At 32.1% G+C, this 12,653-nt stretch overlaps 1 protein-coding gene across 2 annotated transcripts in view; it reads left to right on the top strand.

The window, feature by feature from the left end:
- LOC129969230 (uncharacterized) overlaps positions 1–12,653 on the top strand; it is a 34,336-nt gene that overhangs the window by 5,647 nt on the left and 16,036 nt on the right. The window contains exon 1 of one of the 2 annotated variants that reach the window (XM_056083702.1): positions 12,496–12,627. The exons of the other annotated variant lie outside the window; for it this stretch is intronic. The gene's annotated coding sequence lies outside the window, so the exon portion shown is untranslated. Of the gene's footprint in view, positions 1–12,495; positions 12,628–12,653 lie in introns of those variants that run through there. 2 annotated transcript variants of the gene reach the window in all.

Here is a 12,653-nt window from a genome sequence, read left to right as displayed (position 1 = left end):
TTGTCTCCTTTTCAACTGAGGGCGCGCCACGGCCATTAAAATTTCCCCCCTCCCTGATATCCCTCACTCCTCTCCAGCCATTACCCCCCTCCCTTCCGTACTAATAACTGTATCCTCAAAGATGCACCTTTTAAACCTCAAATATCCTTTTTCTCAGTTATAGGCGATGTAATTTTCTTGTATTTTATTTTGCATTTTTTAACCTCAGGTATTCAGAATAAAAATAATGCAAAATTTTTCTCGGAAAAATGGATATCCAACCGCAGATATCTCAGAAAACATTTGGGTAACTAATTTGTTGAAGTCACCAGGTGAATAATGTATAATTAGATCCAAATTCTGTTTTACTTCAGAAAGCGTGCAAATTGAGTTCATGTTTTTACGTTAAATATTTGGAGATGAATTTTAAATTGCATGAGCTTGAATTATTTTTTATTTTTGCAAGTCATCCATTTATTTATTTTTGTGATTTGATATTGTCTTATGTAATATTGTCCATATATTATTATTATTTTGTTTATTCGTTGTTATTTGTTGGAATTCTGTTTTGTCATTAACGATTTTTATAGTGCATAATTTTCGATATATTTTAAATTGTAGTGCAAATAAGCGAGCATATATTGTGCATTTTTCACAGTGTGTACAATTACTATGTGCACATAGACTGAACTCATGTTTCAGACACAATTACTTTTTTGATTGAAAGTACTGAAAATATAAATTCGACTTAAGGTCGGATCAACTTAGATTTGTCAGTAGTTGGAATAGGTCTCTATCATAAACCAATGAGACTTTATAGTGATTTTGATTTGTTAGTTGTAAGTCCTGTTTTGAAGTTGCATCAGAGATATTTGAAAACGAATTTCATCATTTTGCATCGTGATTGACACCTAGACATTTATTCTTGTATCGAATTTTTACTCTACAGTAGCGGTAGGATATGACTATAAGGGTCAAATATAGTGGATAACAGGCTGACATATTCGTGGATCTCGGGAGCGTTAATTTTTCGAACCACTCTCCAGGCATCGCGACTATATGTAAATTAGTGGAAACGAGATCGTTTGTTATGTAAGAAGAATGATCTCTTTGAGTAACAGTGAAAGATTTATCTTCAAAATGTTCATATTATCCATTAAAAATAAATTCATGCTCCATATTTATGATGATTATCACTCAAGCTCTTAACAAATTCTTGATTATTTTTTGCGATATCTAATTTGTTATACAAAAGCGTCTATTGTATTTTCAAATTTAGTGTTTTCTAAATGGCATTTTGTATGCTCGTATTATTTTTTTTTTCCATTATATATTTTGTTTTAATGCCTGAGCATACGGATACATTTCATATACCGCGTTCTAAAAATATTAAAGCTGGTTTATCTGAATCGCAAGAAATTGATCACTTCAAAATGTAAGAATTGTAACTGTGAAGCATTTCTTGAAATGATCGTTGAAGCATTTCTTTAAAATAATATTTGGAAAACTCTTTCTATAAGATTGAGAGTAGTTATAGAGTGGCTTAGAATTTTTTCGCTGCCATTTGTCAGCAGTGACTTCGTAAATGTAAATAGTACACAGGGCTGTATCTCATCATATTTGATTAAAAATGGCGAATAATCATGCCGAAGTTTTGTCACCACGGCACTCTCTGAAAGTGGCATTGATGCATCTATATCCCATTACCCCTACTTTCTCCACCTTAATTACGCCACTGAGTAATTCCATTTTATTTTTAAACCGATCTTTCTCAAACCACATCATTTCTTTCATTTTCCGCGCGTGAAATTTCATTGTCAAGTGAGAAATCAGCAACAAATGTCAGGCAACACCTGATGTTTTGGGACTGGGAAGTAATAAACCTGTTTGAACCGGTAAGGGATGGCGCACCCTTTAGCAAACAGTCTTTCACCAGAAGAAAGGCGGATAGATTTAGAAGATAGTCTGCCATTTCAAATAGAAGGCCTCCTTTCAGCTGATGAATGGAGTGCAGGATAATTGAGATGGCTGACTCAGTAGCCTCCCTGCTGGGGCGAATGGCACAAATATTTTGCCGGCGCCAGTCGCAATCGATAAAGTTGGGGTTTGCCAATTTCACACTGCTGAATATCCCCCAGTCCTCCGAATTCAGCATCCAGGAATGTTTTTCTCGGAAGCTTTCAAAAGAAGACATCTTCAAGAAACTGATGCGATCGATAAAAGGATTATTTTCCACTGTGTAATTTCCTGGTGTCACTTCTTAGAGATAAGTCGCATCAGGATGAGTGGCAGCCTTCGCCTTTCCTAGAATAGAAAGCGCAAATAATTAAAAGTCAACAAATGCGCCGCCCTTTCATTCTAAGAATCGATTTTTAGTTTTAATGTTTATCTATAAATGCATCTGCTTCTCTTTTTTTTGTTAATGTCTAAAGCTGTGGTTCTCTTAAAATTTGTTTCAATTTCCTAACAGTCTTTTCCCCCCCTCCTTATATTGTCTCTTCTATAAATAAATCTTTCAATTTATTCAATTAAAAATATATTTTGTTACTGGCGTGCATTTACTTAATTTTAAAGGTGAATGGTAGTAGTTGCATTAAGGGAACTTTTACAGCATCAAACAAAAATAATTATTCAATTTTATTCTGATAAAGTAGAGGGCATTTCACTATTTTATACAATTGTACAAAAATGTACAATTATATAGTTTTGGAAAATCGAAAATTTGTAAGTTATCCTTTAACAATGCATCTAACAGGAATTCCTAAGATAGAAAGATATGAGTTATTTACCTTTTTTTTTCGAAATGTGTGAGTGCTTTCAAATTTCGGTAGGCATAGAACACATTCCGTTCATTATAATCATAGGAAACCTTACATAATAATATTTACAAATATTATGCATCTGTTAAACATATATTCTTTCTGCACTGTTGTAATAATCTTGGTTATTTATTACATAAAATATTATTTTTTTTTCAAGATTTTCAAATTGCATGACATTCATTATTTTTTTGAAGCTTTTATTATTAGGATATACAAATTAAGTTCACTAAATATTAAATCTATGCTCATATATTATGTTAGTTTTGGATTGATTTTACTCAGAATTATTTTTTTCTGAGCATGCTTAACGCATTTTAAAGTTATGTTTGTCATAGTCAGACATTTTCCAACAATGTCTTTTTCAAACTGAGTGAAGTCTTAAAATGTGGAGATTTGTCGAATTCGATTATAATATTTTCTTTATATTTCGATACCAGAAAGTAAAAATGCGATAAATAGGTGCTCGTACGGATTAAGAAATTAAAAATCTTCCTTTATATTCGAAATATATGAGAAACCTTTTATGCTGAATCCAATGGATGAAAGAGAATATGATGCACCGCAAAAAGTACTGATATTCCAGAGCCTCCCACTTAATAAAGTTAAATATAACAAGGGGCGAAGAAAAATTCTTTTGCCCGAGGCGCTACTGTCCTCTTCCACGTCACTGAAAGTAATATATTATTGAATATTTGCTTTCAGTAAAAGAAATAATTTTAAAGTTACTGCTTTTAGTTGAATGCTTACTTTTTTCAATTTTTATGAGCTTTTGGTTTGTATTAATAATATTCTTATATCAAAATATTTTTGTTAGTTTGCATAAATTTATTGAAAATCGAATTCACTTGGAAACAAATGATTACTTCATTATTATTATAATCAATATGGAAAAGAGTGTTTTTCCTGTAGTCTTATTCCAAGCGGTTCATTTTAAAAAAAAATGTTTATTTTTAACAAATGAAATTTAATGAGCCAGTATCTCCTCTCCAAGAATCTGGACCACACCACAGTAGGAGACGATATTTGATCCCAACAGATTTAGCGTAACTTGCTTTTCCCGCAGTTCTTTGAAGAAATCGATTTTTAAAGATGGAATCCTCTGGCCAAGCGCTAAATTCCAGCATCCGCGGTTCGATTTGAATGATCGAAAAAGTTTTAGGCACTCGGGGACACTTTTTATGACAACTTGCGAACTGTATTTGGTTATAAAAGTCTGTAAGTCTAAAGTTTAAGTCTATAAAAATATTTTTAGAAATGTAGAATAATTAGAATTACACGCTTCTGTTTAAAGCAATGTAGAAACAAAAAAGAATAGTGGTAAAGTCGCCGATTCTGCATGTACATATTTCAAAATATGAGTAAAAGATGAACAAATTTGAAATTTGGTATACTCGATCATTTTTAACATAAAATTCGACTTAATATACTTTAATAAATTTGACTGTAACATTTCTAAATCAGTTATATTTCGTAATTAGAATATATCATGACTTTCAGAGAATTAATACAGGATAATTGATTTTGATTTATACGACAAATTATTTTCATTTTTGAAACTTTTCTGCGTTGATTCGTTTCCCCATATTTTGCAACAATCACTATCCATACATGGAATGCCGTCTAAATAAAAGTCATAAGAAGCTGTGGATTGAAATTATTTTTATATAAGTTCGTAAATTGCTTCAATTAAGCTGATTTCTCTTCCACTGTTCAAGTAAATCAATTAAGATGAAAGCTTTTTTAGAAATCGTTTTGCATTCTTAGAACAGAATTGGTGTGTTGGGTGGAACCCGCTCTTCTCAAGAAAATATTTTCCTTCTCATTATAATCTCGTCGATGTCAGTTTTCCTGGAATCATTTTGCTATTTCTGGAATACTTCGGGAAAATGCGAGCATCTGAAAATTGCATGCCAAGAAAACTTTTAGAAAAATGCATTAAGGAATTTCTTTTTTAAACAAAGAAAGCTAATGGATTTCATATAATATATAATATATACAGTCATATAATTCGTATTAAATATAAGATTGAAATGCAGTAAAATTATATATAGAATATTCAATAGCTTAACCTTTTCTAAAAGTGTGGAAAATATATAGAAACAATATATATACATAAACTAACTTCCTTTTTGAAATTGTGATGATCGAAAATTGAAACTTTTCAACTTAATTAACTCGTGATTTTGACGAATTTCCACGTTTTAGATCTCCCTCAGTTCGGAAAACACATTTTTGGAAAATGACCATCTGTGACAAAAATAACTTAAAAACGCTCTGAGCTATACGGATGAAATTTCGTATATTTTTTTTTATACAAATTTGAAGATTTCTATCAAATTTTGAGCTAAATTCGTTCAGAGGAAGTCTGTCCATATGGCTGTTCGAATATAGGTTAATACGATAATTACAAGACGAAGAGAGTTAGATAGATGAAATTCGGTAAGCAGATTTAACATCTCTAGTGTAGACTCCCTGTCAGATTTTAAGCCAAATCCAGCAACGAGTTGATTGTCTGTCGGTCTGTGCTTTCAGAAACATGTAAATGCGATAGTTCAAAAACGCTATTACTTAAATGTATCAAATTTGGTATATGTTTTTGTGACTAAAAGTGCAGTTTTTGTGTCAAATCTTTGCTTCAATTGATTGATGAAAACGTGTCTAAAGTACAAATTTGATTTTCGGATACTATGCCAGAGATCAGTCGCCAAGGATGGCACGATAGATTCAGGAAAAATGCCAAAGTCACGCCAAAAGTTAATATTTCGTAACTGTTGCACGCCAATGTCATGCAAAGCTTTCTCTGGTATGACAAGTTCATCAGAGAGTATGCGAGAAAGTTTTGGGGAGACAACTCCCGCTGGTTATATAATTTATCCTTTTCTTATAATTCTCCTCTATCCACCATGACGTGCTAATTCTGTCTGCTCCTTTAAATAGTTTTTTTTATATTAGTACTTGGAAATAAAAGGTGTTTTTTTTTATAAATGATCAAATTAAATATTGTTGGTGATCCGGACTTGATTTAGGAGACTTGATAGGATACTTTTTAAAATCAACACTTCTGTTCGCATGAATTTCGTAGGAAATTCAGGTAAATACAAATATTATCACAAAATAATAAACTATTTACAGGAACATGTAGAATCATAGTGATAAAGAAAAGGAGAATTTTAATAGCAAGATGAATTATATAAAAATGTCATTTGAGTTGTCTCGATCTTTGATCATAACAGAAGGATTTGCAGCTAAATCTATTCAACAAAAGGAATTCGAATTCCATATACAGGGCTGAAAGACATAAAAAGATGAATCCTGTGCTTAAAAAAAGTACCTTATGTTGCCAGTTGGTGTTACTGGGAAATTCACATAATGTAGGTAAATAATGCAAGTTTCCTTTGCATATGAGAAAAAATCTTTTATAGCAAAGGGAGAGCCCACGTTCAGCCAATGAATCGATCGACTCCTGATTTGTGTTTAATATTTGTCCTTTCATATTGGAATGCATATTATACTTAAGATGTTTTGTAATAAAATACAATGCTGCTGAGGCTGTTGCTGTTTTAGAATGCTTCACACACAGGTAAAATGCCTGCTATAATACTAAGAGCAATGATTAACTTGTTTACTGGATAACTGTTTAACTCATATCCAACTCGTTCCGAATCAAGTATTTTGTCACACCCAGATAACAGGTTAAAAATTCCAGGTAATTCTATCGCTAAGATTTAGAGTTTGTAAAAGATAAAAAAAGCAACCTCAGACAATGCAATAACAGGAGTTCTTACAAACATCCAAAGCTACATTTTATGTATAAAAGTATCGGTTGACGATGCACTCTTATGTGACGTTACATGAATGTAGTCAAAGCAATCATATTTTACAAGTAGCAGTAGGAAATGTTATATAAGACGGGGAAGATCAGAACATAGAGAATTTCCACCTGGTTCAGGGAATCCGAATGTAGATTAATGTAAAAGATTATTTTCTGTGAATTTCATATTTTATACCATTTATTTCTATTTTATACCATGTGCATTTTTCTGTAAGTTAAACATTAATAAAATTTTGTATAATACATGTAGTTATGTACATACATGTACATACAGTTTGTACGTACATACATAAGATTGTACATAAAATGTTGTATATACATGTACATACAGTTTGTACGTACATACATAAGATTGTACATAAAATGTTGTATATACATGTACATACAGTTTGTACGTACATACATAAGATTGTACATAAAATGTTGTATATACATGTACATACAGTTTGTACGTACATACATAAGATTGTACATAAAATGTTGTATATACATGTACATACAGTTTGTACGTACATACATAAGATTGTACATAAAATGTTGTATATACATGTACATACAGTTTGTACGTACATACATAAGATTGTACATAAAATGTTGTATATACATGTACATACATAAGATTGTACATAAAATGTTGTATATACATGTACATACAGTTTGTACGTACATACATAAGATTGTACATAAAATGTTGTATATACATGTACATACAGTTTGTACGTACATACATAAGATTGTACATAAAATGTTGTATATACATGTACATACATAAGATTGTACATAAAATGTTGTATATACATGTACATACAGTTTGTAGTACATACATAAGATTGTACATAAAATGTTGTATATACATGTACATACAGTTTGTACGTACATACATAAGATTGTACATAAAATGTTGTATATACATGTACATACATACATAAAATGTTGCATATATATATGTACAGAATGTATTATACATTTGTATAATACATTCGTGTGTTCATCGTAATTATTGACTTATTTGGAATATTATTGAATTACAGTATGAACGGAATATTATGGTAACATTCATTCTAATTACTGAATTAATTATTCCAACAGCACCAAAATCTTTTCCTATTGGTGAGGTTTCTATTTGTTTTTTTATAATCTTTCCATGACTTTCACAACCTGTGAACAAAAATTGGTTTCATTCATTTTAGCTGCAGATACTTCCAAGGAAAGTTATTTTTATCGATATCCAGTACTTATTAACAAATTCATCAATTTTTAAATGTTATCGTATATTACTTTTCCGACTAGACATATCACTTAATAATTCCAAAAATTATTAATGAATGCTTTGACTACATAATAATTATCTTTTTTTGAACCACTTGCGCTGTCAAAAGTATCACAGGTGTTCGTGTCCTCCCCGCTTTTGCTGAAATCAAGATAAGAGAGTCTGTCCACACAAATTCGAAAATCCCGAGATATAAATAGCATGTCCAGACGGTTTTCTGAGAACAACTGGCTAAGAGACGAACTGGATGAGTTCCATTAAAATTTCATTAGCTGTTAAATAATGATTCCTTTTTTAGATCGACGGATCACTAGATAATAACCTCTAATGCGTTTCTTGAACGTGGAATATTATATTAAGGAGATCGTTCTCTCCCCTGTTTTCTCGTATATTTTGACACAAGAAGTGATCTTCAACATGTGATCAAAAATTATTGCTCTTGCGTGTTATGCTTCTCATGTTTTCGCGATTGGCATGATAAAAAAAAATATTCTAAACTTACCTTCTCATTTGATAATATACCTCTATTGCTTTTAGTTTTATTATTTTAATGTGTTGAAATGTAATGTAAAAATGACAATATTCTTAGCTTTTCAATCGAAAAGTTATGGTTAGTGTAATGTTGTTCTGAATTATTACACACACACATGCTGCTGTCCAAACAACTATTTAATTATATAATAGCCATTCTGGCGCTTTCGGTCATCTGATGCTTATCAATAAGCCACTGGCATTGGAAAGACGTGACGTGCGAAACACGTTCTAGTACTTTTGTTTCAGAATAGCCAACGACGTGCAACACACGTGAGCAGGCAATTGTTACAGAAGTAAAAATGATTTTCTTGACTTGTTGACTGAGATCGTTTGCAGGTACATAGTTTACTGGAGCACAGTCTTATGTCAAAAATTAATTCATTTAAAATGTATATATAACTCTTTTTCCGATTTCTACAAGGTATCGAATACGTGGGCTGTTTCGGAACGCTCACCTTTGAATTTCTTGCCACCACAAGTGTGGTTAAAGAGTTAGAGATAATGAATATGTAAAGTTATCATCAATATAGAATAAAAGAAATCCCCATCAATTTAACTGTACGTTTAAATGCCGAAGTCTGCTTCTTCTTTAGATTACAGACAGTAGTCAACACTGGCAGCTTTTGGAATTGATTTATGATCTTAGTTATCACATGAGATCATTGAATAGGACAGGGGAGTAAAATAATCTACCAAGTCATTAGATCAGAAGCAGTTTGGCTGTATTTAGCTCTCGTACGACATTTACAAATATCATTTGCTTTCACTTGAATACTTTTTGATCTCTTTTCCAACATTGTGAGCCACGGAGCTTCTTTCTAATACAAGCACTTAAATGTCTCTCTTAGAATTCTTGTTCCCATGTGATATATTTCGAAGACTCGCTTTTGGTTTGGACTTAATATCAAACTGCACCGAACCATTTATCTAATTAGATGACTCCTTCTGTACTGTAGTCAAGAAAAAGCAGAGAAGGGATCATCTGATTAGATAGATAGTCCAAATTATGGGCGGGAATCGTGGTAGTGAATATGTTAACATTCCTGGCCTAAGACTTTTATTGCTTTGGAAAAAGGGAAGAGAGAAAGTCTTCTTATAATATTCAGATATATAGACAATCATTCTCTGTTCTCTTTGCTGCTTATCAAGAAGTGCTCACCGCATGCATCTGTAAAGATATCATCAATTATTCGCCTCTGAATCCATATACTATCGTCAATTCCAATGTAACGTTTGTTTAGAATCAATACAAGAGCTATTTGAGGGGTGGATTTCGTAACTTTGAAACTTGGTCGGATGACAAAGTATGGTGTTTAACGATGAAAAATAACTGTGGATTTTGAGTAATATTTATGGCTTCTCTACTTCTGTATCTGACTTTTTACAAAGTACCTCAGTCAGAATACATTAACATACAGTTTTATAGTTCTCAACGAGAATGGAATACAATACAGCTGTTGCACAAAGTGTGTTACTCGACAGTTCCGCATTTAACACTTCTCTCATTCAGATCGTGAGCAGGTTCGCTATCCTCAAGTGTATCGTTTATAAAAATTAAAAGAAATAATCCCAAGTTCTGTGTTTATAATTGCTGACTTAATCTAGATCAGGATTTTCAAAATATAATATAAGGTTGGTACTTTGGCCAGTGATTATCCTCTCTGACAAAGTTCAAACATGTCCGTGATTTCAGCGAATAGATGGTTGAACTTCGACATCATATTTAATGAACTGTCGGGTTTTAAATATGTAAGTCTCCTATCTAGAATCCGGTCTCGAAAAGAAGACCTTGTGATTAGCCACCGCAGTTCCTATGAAATTTGTAAAAAAAGTTTTAGGTTTGCATCGTATTGTGTTTTTTAAGCATTAATGTTATTCTGGTGAAATCATTCATTAATGTTTTAAAGTAAGAAAAAGGTTCTAATAAATCAAGCAAAGTTGAATAAGTATTTTATTAACCTGAGAAACATCATGTAATTTATTTTCTTCCACAAAAATCTTAATGAGTTTGATAATATATCGTGCTACTAGTGGAACAGATTTGAATTTCCTTGTTTTGATGTTAAAATATTAAATAAAGACGAATGCTGAGTTAAAAAAAAATATTGAATACACAGTTTTATCAGTTACTGTGCAAACTCTTTCCAGCCTTTTATCTTTACCACACATCATAAATGAAACATCTGGCTGATAAAACATCAGAGCAAATGAAGATTAAGAAATGTATAAAATCGAAATTCTTATAAAATAGTTATTTTTTCATTTAAAGTATTTGTATTAGAAATGTCGCATATTTCCAATGCTTGTCCGTGTGTTTTTAATAGATTAAATGTAATCATATAACCCTTTGCACACGGATGGCTGCTCTTAGGCACCATTCAAGACGGTACTTCATTTTGCTCATGTATTATTTATTACAATTTACACATTATTTATTTTTTAAATGTTAATTGTAACTAACTTGTTCCACTAACAATGGCGTATACTTAGAATCATGGACGGAGTAATTAGTCACGTATTTGGGATCTCCCTGTTGAGATTCCGTTACTTGAATATTCCTAGTGTTTGTGAATATGCGAGATCCTTGCTATCTTTGAAATGTTTTTATTTTTCTCCGCCGCGCATGTCGCTAAGATTTACCACCATGGCTTCAAATGAAGCCCCCCCCCCCTAACTTGTATGCAAATGAGTGAAAAAATTAATAAATTGTTATTTTCATTTTCGTATTTTGTATTTAATTTAGCTTAATCAATTTCCACTTGAAATTCAGTAGTTTTATGTTCTATTCCTCTGACTTTTGATTCAAGAAGTTTGAAACGCGATTTCGCCGAAGAACCGACGTATAAATGAACCGGATACACACTAAATCCGCCGGTGTCAAATGCCTTCTCAATGGTATGACACTGAAATTTGGAGAAGTAGGTGCCGGTTTAGGTGTGATCATCATTATCTGACGACTGTTCAAAATTACGAACTCTCCTCCGGCATAGCTCTCGAATTGCTTTAAAACAGGATTAAATATAACTAAACTTTATTAAGACATTTTATAGTCTATACACTTCTCAAACTACTTATATATTAAAAATATTTTTATTTAACTAATATATTCATATCTATCTGAAAAAGTTATTTAGCGCAATTGGTAATTTGAAAAATTGCTTAAAATTGATAATTTGAAATTCTTGTTGATTCAATTATATGTAATGATTTTGGTTTGAATTGGATAGAAACAAAATGATTGGATACAATTTTTGTCACTTTATTATGTTACGTAGCCACTTCCTCATCTTAACTCTTTTAAACTGCAACTCTATTATTGCAACTGAAAGGGGAATTTTCGATATGAATCGCAGCCAAACTGCAGCTCTATTATTGCAACTGAAAGGGGAATTTTCGATATGAATCGCAGCCAAACTGCAGCTCTATTATTGCAACTGAAAGGGGAATTTTCGATATGAATCGCAGCCAAACTGCAGCTCTATTATTGCAACTGAAAGGGGAATTTTCGATATGAATCGCAGCCAAACTGCAACTCTATTATTGCAACTGAAAGGGGAATTTTCGATATGAATCGCAGTCTACGGAAATCTCCAAAAGCCATTTTTGTATTTCAAAATAAAATATAAAATTTCTTTCTTCTAATGCGAGATTGATTTTGAAATCTTTCACATTTTATTTCTGACATTGCATATGTCTTCACTACGGAAGTCATTTGACTTTCTCCAACAAAATACGGAAAAAGGTATCTGTAAAAAGATTTAACTAAAAAGAAGAAAAAAAATTAAGGCAGGAAAAATGCCATGGAATCGTACAAATCGTTTAAAATGCTAAATACTACGTGCTTGACTACACAAAGTACAACTAAGTTCACGTTTTTCTCGAGATATCTTTGATTAAACAAACGGAAGCGGGGGAGGGTAGGATTCCGTTTTCACGCACGGATTACCAACTGAATAGCTTGTCAACGATTTCTACGACTTTTGGAACGTGACCAGACTGCAAATGGGCATTGCGATGCATCAGGTGAATAAAAAAGAATATATAAAAAAATAGGTTCCCAGAAGGAGAAGGGGGAAAAAAGAAGCTTGCAGAATTTGAAATGACATGTCATCACGTCGTTCGGAACATGTGGCTGGAGCTTTAAAGAGTGTTACTGAAAATCGTTCGCAAGTATTCAGCGGTTCTTAAAGGTAAGGCGGGAATTTGAATTTACGCA

The sequence above is a fragment of the Argiope bruennichi genome, chromosome 1, assembly GCF_947563725.1.
Source record: "Argiope bruennichi chromosome 1, qqArgBrue1.1, whole genome shotgun sequence".
NCBI classification, from domain to species: Eukaryota; Metazoa; Arthropoda; class Arachnida; order Araneae; family Araneidae; genus Argiope; species Argiope bruennichi.
Note: the sequence above shows the minus strand (reverse complement) of the source record. Positions and strands in the feature narration are given on the sequence as shown.